General features: G+C 40.1%; 1 pseudogene; it reads right to left on the bottom strand.

Annotated features, from left to right (window-relative positions):
• Window positions 1-5,528: 5,528 nt before the first annotated feature.
• LOC142428388 (small nucleolar RNA SNORA57) lies at window positions 5,529-5,658 on the bottom strand (annotated as a pseudogene).
• Window positions 5,659-16,645: the final 10,987 nt, after the last annotated feature.

Here is a 16,645-nt window from a genome sequence, read left to right on the forward strand (position 1 = left end):
CACTCATAAAGAATAAGATTCTCACGTCGATGGACTGACACAGTGTCTGGAAAAGGTATTCAAGTAGAGCCACGGTCATGATGACAATAGTCACCAAGCATCCGTCAGCATTTCCTTCTATTGTGCACAGACTGGCTATGGTTGTGAAGGGACGGAACAGCGTCTAACAATGACAAAAACGCACCACAATACAAGAGATGCCAGATGGCACCAGATAGGTGCTAAATATATGGTTCGGGAACGCGGGACTTCATAATTTCAGAGGAAATAGAATTCACAGTGCCTTGGGGTTACCAGCAGACGCGGTGGACCCAGAACTAGACTGAAGTTTGTTTGAAGCAAAGGGTAGATACAACAAAGAAGCAGTAGTTGCAAGGTCCCTTCAAGGTAGGGAGATGGTGAACGAAACAAATCCACAGCACGTTCATGGGATGTTTGGGAGACTCATAGTCTAGTCATCCAAGATGTAATTAGAACAAGAGAGATGAAATTGGGTATGGTGCCGAGTGTCGATGCTTTGACTCACCAGCTTAACAGATTATTTTGTTTTAATTTCCTCTAGAAAGTGTTCTCAGGGTCCTTATGGCTTGGAGGCACCTAACATAGGTGGCCCTCCCATTGTTCTAAGAGAAGGTCAGGCAGATACCATCCTAGACCTGCCATTCCTGACATTGTGAGGCAGATCTACTGCACTGCTAAAATCTCTGCCTATTGATTTTTCCATCAGGGCAGGAGTGAGTCTATTACAGAACTTCATGAGCCAAGTGGAAGAGGGCCATATTTTCATTACCCTGTTTTTCTTAAAAACAAAGAAAGCAGCTATTAGAGCATTTGCTACGTAAACTTTCCTTCCCTCGTGGGTGAACATTGAAGTGCCCGCCGTAGGCTGTGAAGCAATGATGCTTTATGGGCATTCCTATTAGTCCTGTGTTGAACCTTTATAGGGAGGAGCTAAAAATTCAAGGTGCCAATAAATGACCATCCTATTTTAATGGGTTATTTTGTCTATATAGAAGATAATTCCTCTGCCCCCACTCCCCACTGATCTAAACCCTTTACTCTAACAATATCCAGTGTGAGTATCCCTCCTCTGACCACCTTCCACATTTGCATTTCATTATTTAAATCATCTTGGTCCTACACAGCCTTCCAAATGCTTCGTGATATCTTTCTGGTTAGATATCGATCCCAGCAATCACGAGGACCCATCCCATCCTGTGTGTTTTATTTTTCTAAAGATTTTCCCAGACCACAGGACAGAACAACTGCTGCACATGTCTTTGTCGAATTGACAGCATTAAACTTGAGTCAAGAAAGTTCCACACAAGAGGCGGTCTTAACAAATAAAGAAGCTGAGCAGCAGCTCTTGGGAGTTACAACGTTAGCATCGATCCCAAGGTTGTTTGGAAGCTTCTTTCATTTTCTTGCTAATGGCATGAGGTGCTCTGCAGCAGATAACAGGCTCTGACATCAGAACCTTAATCCAGGCACTCTGCGGAAGCCTTGACCTTCAAGAAATCCAGCCATTGATCAGTGTGGAGAGGTGGAGGGTCAGAGAGTGAGAATCATCTAGCTATACCAAAAAAGGAAAATGAGACCACTGATATCAAGTTGATTCTGCTCACCGTGACCCAGTACACCAGAATAGAAATGTCCCCAGAGGATTGCCAAGGCTTTGAATTGGTGTGGACGCAGACTGTCACATCTTTCTCATGCTGAGTGGATTCGAATCACAGACCTTTGAGGAAGCATCCTAGAGGTGTAATCTCTTTGCAACCAGGACACCTAACACCATGCAGATGTTTCCCAAAAGAGTCGTACCCTTGGCTTGTTAGGAACCTACATACTTTCTTGAACATTCCCTGGAGGTCTCAGGAGTGTCGAAAATGCCAAGAGGGTGAGAGGGGAAAACAGGGTTTTTGAAGCAACCTCATCTCTGCCACTGTCATCAAATTTCTTGGACTTCAGGTAGGCTTAATAAGCAGCTCTCCTAGGACTTCCCATTGGATCATTTTGATTCCAGTCCTACTGAGAATTTGTATGTCCCTCCCAAGTGTAGTGAATCAGGATTTACATGTTAGTAAAATGTTCATAATTTGTCAAGATATAGATTCTAATATAGTATAGCTGAAAAGCAAATTTTCAGCCTGTGGTCAAACCAGTTTGAAGTCCTGTGATTCTTAGCCATGATTCAATTTTCGAGTTCTCTTTACAAATACCATGTTTTTTAATTTAATTATCTGGTGTCCATACCATATAACTCCAGAGTGGAGGCCTGGTGGCACTGTGCATTAAGCACTGGGCTGCTCACTGCAAGCTCTGCTGTTCAGACCCACCAGTTCTGGGAGAAAGAGGAGCTAGCCCCCTTCCACAAAGAACTACAGTTTCTGAAAGCCTATTTGGCAGTTCTACTCTGTCCTATGGGGCCATTGTAAATCAGAATTGACTCCAAGGCAGTGGAACCCCTGGGATGACATAAAGGAGTAGCTCTCCACTACTGACACTACTGACGTAGGGTTAGCAAGTGGGACCCACCCAACAGCAACACAGAAGAAAGGCCTGCTCCTCTGCTTCCATCAGGATCAGAGCTCCCCCACTGCCCCCCCCCCAAAGCCTTCTGTGTAACACATGGATTTCCATGAGTGAGAATTGATTGACAGGCAGGGGATTTGTTATTCTTTCATTTTGTTTTGGTTTTATCTTCCTGAATAACACTCACTCAGAGAAGAAGATTAATTCACATGAAACTGTATTTAAGAAGTCTTACTCTGCTACCTGAGGAAACCCAGTGACACTGTAAGGTAAGCACTGAACTGCCAGAAACAAGGGCAGTGGTTCAAATCTACCAGCCACTCTGTGGAAGAAAGGTGAGGCTCTTTGCTAAACCAATGATTTTCTGCCTCAGACATCCTACACAGGATCACCATGAACCCAAGTCAACGTAATGGCAATGAATTTGGGTTTGGTATTTTTTTACCAAGTAACTTCTCTTTTTCATCTCTTATCAAACCAGCCTCTATCAAATGTGAGATTATTCCAGGAGACTTCTATTAATATATATAATTTCTGAGCTACTGAGAGGGTGGAGAAATAACAGAATATCACTGACTGGTTAGAAGATTCAAGAATTAGATGCTTCATGTATTTACATTTATTTCATTTAATTCTGAGGGAGAACTACATTGAATTTAACTCTTTTTTAGCATTCATTTGAGATACTGGGATATGTAGGAATTTATTAGATAGGTGATAACAAAACAAATCATAACAGAAAGACATCAATAAGAGGATTTATCAGTATTAACATTTTCACTTTGTAAGTTACTTCTAAACATCTGAACAAACAACTCTGATTTTGATATGTTGTGCTTTACCTTTTGTTTATTTCAAAATATTTTGTGGCTTCAAATTTGGAATAAATCTTTCTGGCAAAAGAGTTGTTTCTCAAAAATATTTAAAAACTGAAAGATAAACAACTAATGAGTAAAATATTTGAAGTTAAATAAGATATTTCCAGAGATTCCATAGATAAAAGAAGTCTCATACAAATGAATACAGTATTCATAACTGGAAAAATGAAAATACCACAATTAACATGATACAGCTACAGCAGACAGTTAAAGAGAGAGCCCCACAACTTTGCAGAAAAATAAGCCCTCAAATCCACAGTGAAAGGCTCAAACCTACAAAAAGAAAAGTAAAATAGACCCAAAAGGGGAAGAAGAGACAAAATGTTGAGAACTAAAAGGAAAACTATGACAATTGGAAAAAACTAAACAAACTCACTGCCATCTAGTCGATCCCAATTAGCGATAAACCTACAGGAAAAGGTAGACCTGCATCGATGGGTTTCCAAGACTTCAGCTGTTTATGGGAGTAGAAAGCCCTGTTTTTCTCCTGAGGAACGGCTGGTGATTTCAAACTGTTGACCTTGCAGTTAGCAGACCAGTGGGTAGCCATCATGCCACCCGGGGCTACTCTGCTAGATGAATATAGCCCACCTGTCCGCCCCTCCCGCCAAAAAATCAATGAAACAAATAAACAAACAAACACAAAACCTAATTAAATTTATGAAACTGTAGACAGAAATAAAAAGAAAAATAACACAAATTACCAATATTAGACATAAAAGGGAGCATGTCACTTGAGATGTCCTTTAATGAAGCACAGCTAAACACTCTGAGTGTCCATAAAACTCACTTCCAGAGAAAACCCATCTCTGTTTGTATTAAAATGTATAGAACTGTGCACACACCAAAAAATACCCTCAATTTTTTTGTGTGTCAGATTGAAAAAGTAATTTAAAGCATGCAAAAGCATTTTACCATTTCACATGGAACATCGCGGGAAAATGAGTACTTACAGTGGAATACTCCGCATGGTTAAAAGGCAGCAGTGAAGCCGGGAAGCACCTCCTGACAGGGAAGGACCTGGGAACAGTATGTAGATGGAAGGAAGTCAATCACAAAAGGACAAATATTCTATGAGACTACTGCTCAAAGAATAAACACAAACATTTAAAGAACAAAGGGAAGAAAGGGGAAAAGATAGCATAGGGAACAGACTGTAGTTCCCAAGGGAGGGAGAACGGGAGTGGGAAGAAGAAACAAAGGACCCCATGGTTGGCAGGCACTGACAGCAGAAAAGGGAGCCTGGAGATCTGGGAAAGGGAGAAGAGGAAAGGCAGTGGGGGAAGTGAAAGGGAAAGCGGGTGAGGGGTTTGAATTGTTGAATGCAGAATTGATGGTATGGAATGTAAACGTCCTATTAATTCATAATAAAAATATATTTTCAAAAAGGTAAAGAAAATGAGTGTTTAATTCCTCAAATTCTCACCCATCAGATTACTACTATACAAGGGGGTACTCACAAAAAAAAGAGGAAGAAGAAAGAAAAGAAAACTTTCTCCAAAGAGCTATGTATTTAATTTGTTTTTAACAAACAACCTTATTACCTTAAAAGTTCTCTCCATTACATTTAATACATGCATCAAATCTACGATTCCATTATGGGAAACATTTTTCAAATTCATCTGTTTGAATGGCTGACAGCACCTGCCTCGTTTTTTTCTTCACATCTTCTATGTTGTCAAAACGCTGTCCTTTGGTGTTCCTCCTTCATTCACCGAAGTAATATGATGCATGGAGTGAGATCAGGTGAGTACATGGGGCAAGCTACATGCTGCTTTTTGCGTAAAACTGGTGTACTGAGATGGCTGTGTGAGCAGGTGCATTTTTTAAATTTAAACACTTATTTTATTTCATGTACCTATAAAACTAAAATTATTTTTTAAAACAACATTTTATTAGGGACTCATACAACTCTATTTTTTTAAAACAATTTGGTGGCAAAACCAGTCCCCCATCTGCCACAAATCAGGCTTCTTCTTCTTTTTTGTCTCACACTGTTACACAATCTTTTCAGAACCTCTAAATAGAAAGTTTGATTAACAGTCTAACCTGGTGGAATGAACTCCAAATGCACTACCAGTTGTCATTTTTGTCAGTTCAGGAACTTTTTTTTTTTTTCCTTGTCCGGGTGCTTGGGCAGCCGCCTGAACTGAAGACAAGACGCCGAGGGTACCGGAGTCCGCTCCCTCTGCCTCCGTACATAACGGGAACCGGGACTGCACGCTCGGCCCCCGCCAAGAAAAGGAACGTCAAAACTGCTTTTATGAAAAAATTCACTGTGACCAGAGAGAACCTTCCTAGGTGATGCCACTGAGTGTACTAACTCAGAGTGAGTTGCTCAATGCTCACCTAGCAGGAAAAATGCATACTAGAAAAGCCCTGCTCCAGCCAGCACAATTCCGGATTTCGGGAGGTACCCTCACCTATGATAAATTATTGTCTAGCCAATGATTAAGGTATCTTTTAATTGTCATTTTATTTGTTTAAAATAAAATCATTGATTTCCATTTGCCTTTCTTATCTGTCAGTTTGCCATTTAAATTATTACTCCTCTCTTCTTTTAGATTTTTGGTTTGTATTTTATTAATGTTTGAATATTGTTCTTTCTACACAGGAGATTTTATTTTACTCATTTGATTCTTAATTGTCTTAAGGACATTTTTCTTATTTACGGATTATGTGAGGCATAACATTCTTCAGGATTGTTGCACTTAAGTTAACTTTCTAGAAAGGTTTGCAGTCTCAGAAACCCTTCTCTTTCCTATAGGATAGAATTGACATGACAGCAGTGAGGTAGAAAAGTTTACCTGCCACCTTTCAGTGCTATTTTTTTTAATTCCCAACACATAATTTAAAACATTATGTGCATTCTTATAATAATGTTTAAGATTAATTCTCACATTTGGACTTACTGTTAGGAAGAGTGAAAGCACATTGTTACTCAGCTTCTGGTTCATGCAAAACAAAAAACCCAACCAAGCTAATTGTCATCAAGTCAATGCCGACTGAGACTCATCATGACCTTACAGGACGGGGTAGCACTGCCCCTGTGAGTTCCTAAGACTGGAACTCTTTATGGGAGTATAAAACCCTGGCTTTCTCCCATGGAGTGGCTCCTTGTTTCGAGTTACTGCCTTGGAAGTTAGGAGCCAGATCAGTAGCCATTACTCCACCAAGGTTCATACATGCTTGGGTTTATTCCAAACAAAAAGTCTTTAACATATTTCTGAGTTAGGTGAATGACTATAGAGAAGTTCTTAATAGTGATACATTGGTCTTCATCTTCTCAGTGTCCTTTCAAATATGAAACAAAAAAGCCAAATTACATGTCCCGTGTCTTGAAGAACAAAATGATTTCAAAATCAGGGCTAATATAAATATTTAACAAAACTCAAATGGACATTCTTTCAAACACGACATGCTTTGAAACAAGTTTATGGGAAAGCTGCCCCACCTAAAACAACAGTTTTTAAGTGGGTAAACTTAGGGCATAGGGTCAGCACAGAAAGTTTCACCACGTTCACAAGCATCTAAACCTAGAGAGAGGACATGTCAAAAAAAACAGTCGTTTCTTGTTTTAATATTTTGGCTTAATAAAGATTTCTATGACTTAAAAGATATACTTTTTTACTTGCCCTTTTATCTAAAAGCCATGCACAGCTCATATAAGGAATGAGACTAACTTTAATTTGTCAAAATGAGGATCGAAGTATGCGCAAACAATCCCTGTTATTTAGGTGTTGGTGTGAACTGCCAGCTAGCACTTGATACATTTTCACAATCCCAGGAAAGTTTCCCTGTTTCACTTTTTCTCACTGTCATCCTCCATAATTCAACATCGTTTGCTGTATTAGTATAGCTTTGTAGCATATGCTATTATGTGGTAAGAGAATTTACCCTATGTGTTATATTTTATGAAACATATATTCAAAACAAACACGCAAACAGATTCACTGCCATCACGTTGATTCTGACGGATTTGATCCAATAAGACAGCAGAGAACTGCCCATGTGGATTTGCCAAGACTGTAACTCTTCACAGAAGAAGAAAGCCTCATCTTTTCACCCACAAAACCTCACGTGGTGTTCCCACCCCCTTCCTATAACCCAACTAGGAAGACATCCCTGACAGTTGAACTTCTGATCTTGCCGTTAGTAGCCCAACCTGTAACCACTACACCACCAGGGCTCCTTAAAAAATGTATTAGACATATTTCAACATTTTTCCTGTCTTATATACTTGATATATTTGTATAGTTCAATTAAAAGGTGACTATTTTTCTATTTAGTGTATCAAATATATAAATTAGTTTGGGAAAATAAATGTTTGTGCTATTATGTCTTCTTATCCAGGAACACCAAATGAACACAAAACTGATTTGATTTTTTTCAATTTATAATGTTTGTCATGTGTATTTTGTATTTGAAAATAGGTTGTTCTATGGGCTCTGTTTCCTATTTCCCTGTTTATGTGTTTTCACAATTGGACTTCAGCAGACAAATATATCCTTGGTTTGAGATGATTAGGAACATATTAAAAGATTGTTAACTGTATTGCTAATTGCCACTACTCCCACCCCTTCCTCAAACACAACCAAGAAGACACCTCTGATAGTTGAACTATTCCATACAGCAATTCCAGGCAACATAGTAGTTTGGCAATAGCAGTGATATTCTGGAAGGATAATTGTTTTTGAGTTTTACTCTCTCTCTAGGCTTTTTTTTTCTTTTTTGTTTTTCCTCTATCTGCCAAAACTTTTAATAACTTTCCACATTCATATATCTTTTCAGAGACTTTACAGGATTTTTTTCCTTGCTGACCTGTTATCAGCAATGCTTTCCATCTCCCAATTACAGAAGTTATCTTTATGGCTATTTTTCCACGCTTCCTCACACTATTATAAAGATATAATGACGCTATTATCTTGCCCTTTCCAATGTCATTAGTAGTTCAGAGTTGATGTAACAATCATTAATTATCATAAATCCCAAAGTATATAATACCTAGTGAAGTCACCTGGTTCTGCGATTGCAGTTCTGCTTAGGGACTGGGCCAAGAAGCAGATCTGAATGAAGTTTGAGAACAGGAGAAGGGGAATTTCTGTGGCAGAAAGCAGACACAAATGTAAGGTTGTGATCTGAGTGTGTGAATTGAGTTGGCTTTGTAAACAGGTACCTCTTTATGATCCGGCCCCATATCACTTCCTCAAATCCACACCAATAAACTCAGAGAAAGAGGAAACATGTTGCCAGCAGAATCAACCTCATTCCTGCCTTCAGGGAATGCATTTGAATGGGTCTTGCAAAAATAAACATCATTTTCATAATGATCCTCTTCATGAAAATCTCAGAAGCTTCTGCTGCCTGGGGAAGGCTGTAACCTCCCTGAGCAGAATGAGTTCCTCTTTGCAATGTCTGCCTTCTACTTTTGCTTAACTATTGTCTCTATCCTTTAGGGGTGTCCTCGGGTTCCCACAAAAGCCCATGCTCATTATCACAGCCATACTTTTGTTCCTGCACTTCCTCACTCTCTCCACCTTCTCATCTGCATCTCTTGAAAACATGGTAGGCTAGCTTCTTTAGGAAAACGTCTCTTCTCCAACAAATCAAACAACTCTATAGATCATATACAGATCTCCTGATAGGAATCCAGGATAAAGCAGGGGGCCAATGATTAAAGCTCAACTAGTAACCAAAAGGTTACCATAATCTTTCAACCCAATGCAATAAAATCACTATTACTGAGTTGATTCTGACTCATAGAAATCCTATACAGATTTTCTGACACTGTAAATCAGTATGGAGATAAATAACCTCATCTTTCTCTTGTGGAGCTGCAGATGCATTTGAACCATTTGTGATTAGTAGTCCTTGAGACTGTAACTCTTTACAAAGAGTAGAAAGTCTCATCTTTTCCCCAATCAGCAGCAGGTGGTTTTGAACTACTGACCTTGTATTTAGCAACCCAACACGCAATCCATTATGCCATCAGAGCTCCTGGCAATACCACAAGGGATTCTTAAAACAAACAATCGTCTGGCTTAACTAGGGGGTGGAGGTGGGGAAGGAAGGGGGAGTCTACCGTGTTAAGAACTATCTATGTGGAATTACATTGGCAGCAGACACTTGTAAACACAAATGGGAAACTCAGAAGGTAGTGATTTTATGTTAATGGAGGATGAACAGTTCAGAAAAAGAGTGGGGGGAATCGTCGCACAACTTAAAGAGAGTGTAATGAATGTCATGGAATGTGTGTATGTAGACACGAATTCGCCCTAATAGTGTAGTGGGTTATGCTATGGAGTGCTAACCACAAGGTTGGCAGTTCAAAATCAATAGCTGTTCCACAGGAGAAATATGAGGCTTGATATTTCCATAAAGAGTTTCAATCTCAGAAATCCAGAGTGGCAGTTCTATTAAGCCCGATATGGTCACTATAAGTCAGAATTAGCAATTAATTTGTTGTTTGTTTTTTTGCTTTGTGTTCTGTGTATATTCTCTAAAACAATAGCAACAAAATCAATATTTTTAAAAGGAAATACAAATGCAACATATTCTACTACAATCACTTTCTCTCTCATTGTTATTGTAATCTAAGGTTTGCTTCCAGTGTTTAAGAATAGTCAAGAAATAAGCCTTTCATTTAACGCTGGATCCAAAAGCTCCATCCATATTACCTGCAAACAGATAATTCTCATAGTTTTGCATTTATTCAGAAATTACATAGACTCCTACAATGTTCAGAAATTCTGCTTGGCAGAAAAGTTTCATGTTTCCCTGTGAGCAATCTCGGAGGTCATCATCTTACTCCCATTGTCTGGGAACAGGAGTGAGTCCCCACTGCTGGATAGAGTTGTTTTGCCAGATGGTTCCAGCTGGAGGCAGCCTCCTCCAGGTGACTGGAGCACAGCTCAGCCTTCACTTTCTTTCCTGTGAGCCCCTCCTCCCCGACACATGCGTCCTCTTCCCTCCATTTCCTCTCCTGGACCTCATTTTCTGCTATTTTAACTTCCACATTTAGTCTTATACATGCTTCATCAATAAATCTCTCCCACTCATTTATCTCCCTGAATATCTCCGATCCTTTTTCCATCACTCTCAATCTGGGGAATGCTCTTCTTTTAATAGTGAAACCCGGTCTCTGGAGAGGCTGAAGAAATTCTCTCTGGTTCTGCTCAAGGGCATGACCTCATGGCTGGTCACCGCCTTCTCTAGTTTCCAAGTCACCGTTTTCCAACTTTGTGGTAGCAGAAGCCCTACTCAGTCAGTACGAGAATTAGGTATAGTTCTCTCTTCGAATTAAAATCTACGCCTGTCTTTCCTGCAAAAGAGACGTTAAATAATCAACAACAACAACAACAAAACCTAAGATCTGGTGGCTCTATGGATGGCATAACGGAACCGTGTTCCACAGGATGTTTAGTGACAGGCATGCGGAATGCAGATTCCGTGGCCTTTCTTCTTGTGCACCTCTGGTAGACTTTCACACTTTCAGTTTGAAGCTGAACACAGTCATTCGCACCACTCAGAGACTGCTTGATAAACCTATACTATGTTAAATGATCAGTTATTTGATCAGCAATGTTTAGATTTGACTGTTCTACCAATCAATACTTGATAGGATTTGAACATCTTTTTGGATATCGATAATGCTGTATGCTGGTAAAGATACCAGGGGCAGGTTATGAGGTTTGGTCTCCAGAATTTTCAAACATCCATGGTATGAGACAAACTTGTGGCAATTTACCTGGCATATAGGGCTGTGTGTATGTTCTTCGTTTCTAACAAAAATATATTGGAAAAAAATAAACTAGGACTGGAATGTATTAAATCATTTAAATTATCTTTGAACTTTTCTATAACAAGAGTTCTGGAGGTGGAGCTAACCTGGGCTTGTCCCTAGGTATCTTTTTGGCAATTAATAAAAGATACCTTTTGGATCAGGTGAATGAGGGAAAGTTACCTCTTCCTCTGTATTTTAATTACTCACCATCACTTCGTTTATCAAATAAAGAGCCAACAAAATCTCCATCTGATCAACCTGCCTACCTGGGGCCTGCATGAGTCAGAACTGACTCGATGGCCCGTAGCACCAACAGCAATATCACATAGCACCTGCGTTGAAGAAATTAAGTCATTCTGAAATATCTCTGCTGGAGGCAGTATACATTTGGGCATATCTGGAAGACATTTTGGCATTTTCTTCAAACATGTATCTTCTCTGTGATCTAGGAGATCCATTGCTCAGGTGGCTACTCAAAGAAATTATTCACATATGCCAGGAAAGATTCATACATATGATAATGTGCATACAAAAATTTTTAATATTAGAAAAACCATGAAAATATATACAACTGATGACAATAAATGAATTACTTCACTAAGCAACAATATGCCTGAATCTAGTAAGTATAATATTAAGGGAAACCAAGTCATAGAATAGCATATTCAATAAGCCGTAAAGCACAAAGTTAGGCAAAATAAGTGATATAAACAGATGCAAAACATTTTGGGGGGAAATTCCATTATCTTTTGAAGTTTCCTCATATTTGGTTCAGGACTCATGTCTGTTGAATATGGTAAAATGTATATATAAAAGCATAACCCAACACATACCCACCCGCAGGATACAGAGAAAATTCAGAGTGATCATTAAATATTCTAGAAAGAGGAAGGAGAAAAGCATTGCAATAATAGAGAGATGCTCACTAACTCCTAGAGGTATGATTTCACACTAAATATATAGCTGCAACTTCAAGTAGTCACTCACCACCATCTGGAGATCCTATTGCTGTCTTCTGATCGATTCACATGCACATTTCAGCAGGTGTTTTGCAGAATTTACCCATCAGGGATCCCCGGAAGTGTTTTAGAATAGGCATTGGGATACTAACTTCTAAATCTTTGGTTCTAATTCACCTGTTGCTGCGCTGGAAAAACAGAGAGAGAGAGAGAGAGAGAGAGAGAGAGAGACTGTCCATTCCCATAAAGATTTAGGAAGCCTCTATAGGTCACTATGAATCAGAATCAACTTGATGGCAGTGGGTTGACTTTGTTTTCTTTTCTTTTCCCATTAAGAACCAGGGCCCATCTGTGGGAAATTGGACATCCCCTTACAGAAGGGCTGTGGAGAGGAGATGAGCCAGTCGGGGTTCAGTGAAGCAATGATGAAGCATACAATTGTCCTCTAGTTATTTAATGATTCTTTCCCCCCACCCCCCAACTATGAAGATCCCAATTTTACCTTACAAATCTGGCTGGACCGAAGGATGTACACTGGTACAGATAGGAACTGGAAACACAGGGAATCCAGGACAGATGATCCCTTCAAGACCAGTGGTGAGAGTGGCGATACTGGAACACTGGAGGGAAGGTGAGGGAGAAAGGGGCAACAGATTACAAGGATCTACATATAACCTCTTTCCTAGGGGACAGACAGCGGAGAAATGGGTGAAGGGAGATGTCGGATAGTGTAAGATATGAAAAAATAGTAATAATTTATAAATGATCAAGGGTGCATGGGGGCAGAAGGAGGGGGAGGGAGGGGAAAATGAGCAGCTGATCCCAAGGGCTCAAGTAGAAAGCAAATGTTTTGAGAATGATGATGGCAACAAATGTACAAATGTGCTTGACACAATGGATGGATGGATTGTGATAAGAGTTGTATGATCCTCAATAAAACTTTTTTTATATATAAAAAGAACCCTGATGGCACAGTTTTAAAGAGTTTGACTGCTAACCAAAGTGTAGTGGTTCAAATCAACCAGCCATTCTAGGAAGAAAGATTTGGCCGTGTTTTCTACAAAGATTTATAGCGTTAGAAACCCACAGGGGTGATTCTACTCTGCCTTATAATGTCTCTATGAGTTGAAATTGACCCCACAATAGTGAATTTGGTTTTTGCCCCATAAAACCCCTACTCTGTATTTATTTTAACTCTCAAATCTCTGATATTCAAAATTAGACTAAATGTGGACTAATTTTATTTATTTTAAATAACCTATACTTTAACTTTTCTCTGGTAAATTACTTCCTCTTTAGGGGACAGAAAAAGTAAAATGAACTTAAAATAACAGTTAATTTAGATTTGACTGTATCTGGGGGTTATTGATTAGAGGTGACAATACAACCAACCCCCCACCCCTTTCTCAAATTGTAATCTATGCAGAAAGTAGGCACAAGAGTCATTAGCTAAAACAAGATTAAAAATCATCTTTATTAATCATTTGGAAACAGTGATTAACAAGCAGGTTTCTGGTAAACTGTGTTGAAAGAATAGCTCTGGTTTGAGAACTCAAATAGGGCATCGATTCCCATTAAACATTAATTGGTGTCAGCTGAACTCCCAGAGCTGCCTGGCACTCATTTCCTTCATCATTTACAAATGAGGACGATGAAGAAGGTAGGTTTTTCTCCATGCAGGGAGGAAGTCCTCCAATCAAGAAGGAAGTGGAAGTGAGGCTGGTGCTTTGAGAAGATAAGCATCAGAAAGAGTTTAGGTGGAACTTGTATGTTAGTGTCACCAAATCCCAGTGAGCATAAGGCTATTGAACCTTCTCTTCTCAAGACAGAGTCCGTTCGAAGACAATGGCTTGGGTTTGTTTTTCCTCCTCTGAGGTTGGACTAGTGAACGGGAAGGGAGGAGCAGTGGCCACGTCTCTCATTTTCACCAAGGACAAGATTTGGAGGGAATGGCTCCTCTCGTTCCAGGGCAAGGATCATTGGTACATGGTCAAGAACATCTCCCACTGGTCAAGGGTGACATCACACTTTTATGGTTACCGACGTTTTGTTAGGGGGGTACTTTTTTGGGGGGTGCCCTTTTAAGAACTTTGTAATTTATAAATCTGGGGTTCTTTGAGAGGTAATCCGGGTTTCAGACATTTTAGCTGTAAGTTATTTTCTCTTCTATTGATTTTTTTAAGATTAAAAACTATCCTGTTTGTGTCCATAAAAGTAAATGAACATTTTTTTATCATGGGTTGATGGAACTAGACCTAAATGGTTCTCTAGCAAAGACCTGTCAATTTGGTCATTTAATTACATTGTCTCAAATCTTGCTAACTACCCAATGTGAGTGAATTTTCCTTCTTATATAGAAAATGAGCAAATTCTAATTAAAGATTTTGGCTCCCTGGGTCCTGGGTAATTGAAGGTTTAGTGTAAAGTGACATCCATTCCACCCTCTCTTTATTCATAGGGCTCATGCTGCAACCCCACGAATAAGGAGCAGAGAGCTTCTGTCTTTCACTTAGAGCATGTGATCGCATCTGAGAAACACACAGTCATCAAGCATAGTCTGGAGTCCCTGGGTTGTGCATCAAGTTAACTTGCTGGCTTCTAATGGAAAGAGGAGGGTACAGTGCACCCAGAAGTGCCTAGGAGACATAACTGAACCCTTTGGGGGAAGGCGGTGTTGGACCGACGGGAAGGAAGCAACACTGTAGTCTCAGAAGATACTGAGGCCCACTGAGGTCAAAAAGACCACGTGATGCGAGTACATCCTTCTTAACTGAGGAGGGATGCGGTCTTAGAAACAAATGAGCGGTTATCGAGGTGCACCTCCTGGCCTCTCCTCATCTGGAGGAAAGGAGAGTGGGGAAAATGGAAAGACCCCTGGCAAGAATTAGCCAAACAGAGTAACGGAGCGCACCCAGGTGAATTTCCCTAGCCCTGAGACCAGAAGAACGCGGGGTGCAGAGCGACCACACCAGCTGCCCTGCAAAGAATTCCACTAGCAGGTCTTGGATCAAGTGAGAGAAAAATGTAGAGGTGAACTCGTAATCTTAGAAAATACTAAACCTACTGGCCTGATAGAGAATGGTGGAACCCCCAAGACTAGGGATTTTGGTCACCTTCCAGGTCTGGAACTGAATTCAGGCATGTATTAGAACAATTAACCAATTAAGAGCAAACAGGCATAAGTTATCCAATGATAAAGTTCAACAAGTTAGAAAAGAAGGAATGGAAAGAGGAAGTATAAGGAAGAAGGATACGTGATGGCACACTGCAGGATGGCATGGTGATTGGAGGCGAAATGCGCACGAATTGTCTAATGTAAAATGGATTATCTCTGTAAACCACCAATGAACAATGAAAACGTGCTTGTAAAAAGTCTGTGCATTTAGTGAACATGGCTTCCTGAGCATGATTCGTTTGTCAGGCGGTAACCTCTGACATCTTCCGCCTGGGAATGGCGAGGGGAAAATGATTGACAATATGGAAATTCACTTAGTGACTACTCATGGGTTGCATACTCTTTCCAAGGAAATCTTAATTAGGCTTGGGGGCATCAAAATAAGTCAAATACCCTCCCTTCAGAAATGCTCATACACTGGCCTCTGCAAAAATCCGCCCACAGGATAGGATGGTGAACGATGCCAGGGTGGGGAAAATGTCTAAGATGGTATGGAGAATGCTTAAGTTGACCACCAGTTGTCTCGCATTTCAAAGTACACTGTCATCTCCACTCTATTCCAAAACGATACTTCAGATAATAGATTCTAAGGAAAGAAAAGCCGTGTTTCAAGTCAGTGACAACAAGGAGGTGTCCCTTTCCTAGAACATACTAATAGCTTAGCTGAAGAACGAGATAATGAAAATCTATCACGTTGCTTTGAAGTGGGTCTTGATTCATGAAGAAGCCATATGCTTCAGACTACAATTGTATCAATGGGGGTTTCACGGTTGTCAGCCTTTCTTCCAAGATGATTTCTTTCTCTTTGTTTGTTCCCCCCCCCCCCCGGAAGGGCCCATGAGTGAGTTCAAACAGTCAACCTGTTAGTAGGCCAACAGTTAACTGTCCATGATACTTAACAGGTCCAACGAAAGAGGTAGGCAGTGTCCATTCCATCAGTAAATATATACTTATAAGTCAAGGAACTGGTCCAGAGAGACAGAACCGGCCAATCAGCAGAAAGAGGTAGGCAGTGTCCATTCCAGCAGTAGATATATAAACACACGTATGTCAATGAACTGGTCCAGAGAGACAGTACCAGCCAACCAACAGTGCAGACTAAGAACATGTCCATGGGAACATGACTTAGAATAGGATCTTTGAATTATCCTCTCAGGCTCTTTCTTTATTATTCTGTTTTAGGTGAATGCAAAATTGCTTCACAAATACTTGGGTGTAATTAGGCTTTCAGTTGTGGATAGGGACACTTTATGTGGATGGGTGGGGGTGATGAATAGAATTTGTGATGCTCTGAATGGGTAGTGGGGGAACAGGGCAC

Source organism: Tenrec ecaudatus, chromosome 15, assembly GCF_050624435.1.
Source record: "Tenrec ecaudatus isolate mTenEca1 chromosome 15, mTenEca1.hap1, whole genome shotgun sequence".
Lineage (NCBI taxonomy): Eukaryota > Metazoa > Chordata > Mammalia > Afrosoricida > Tenrecidae > Tenrec > Tenrec ecaudatus.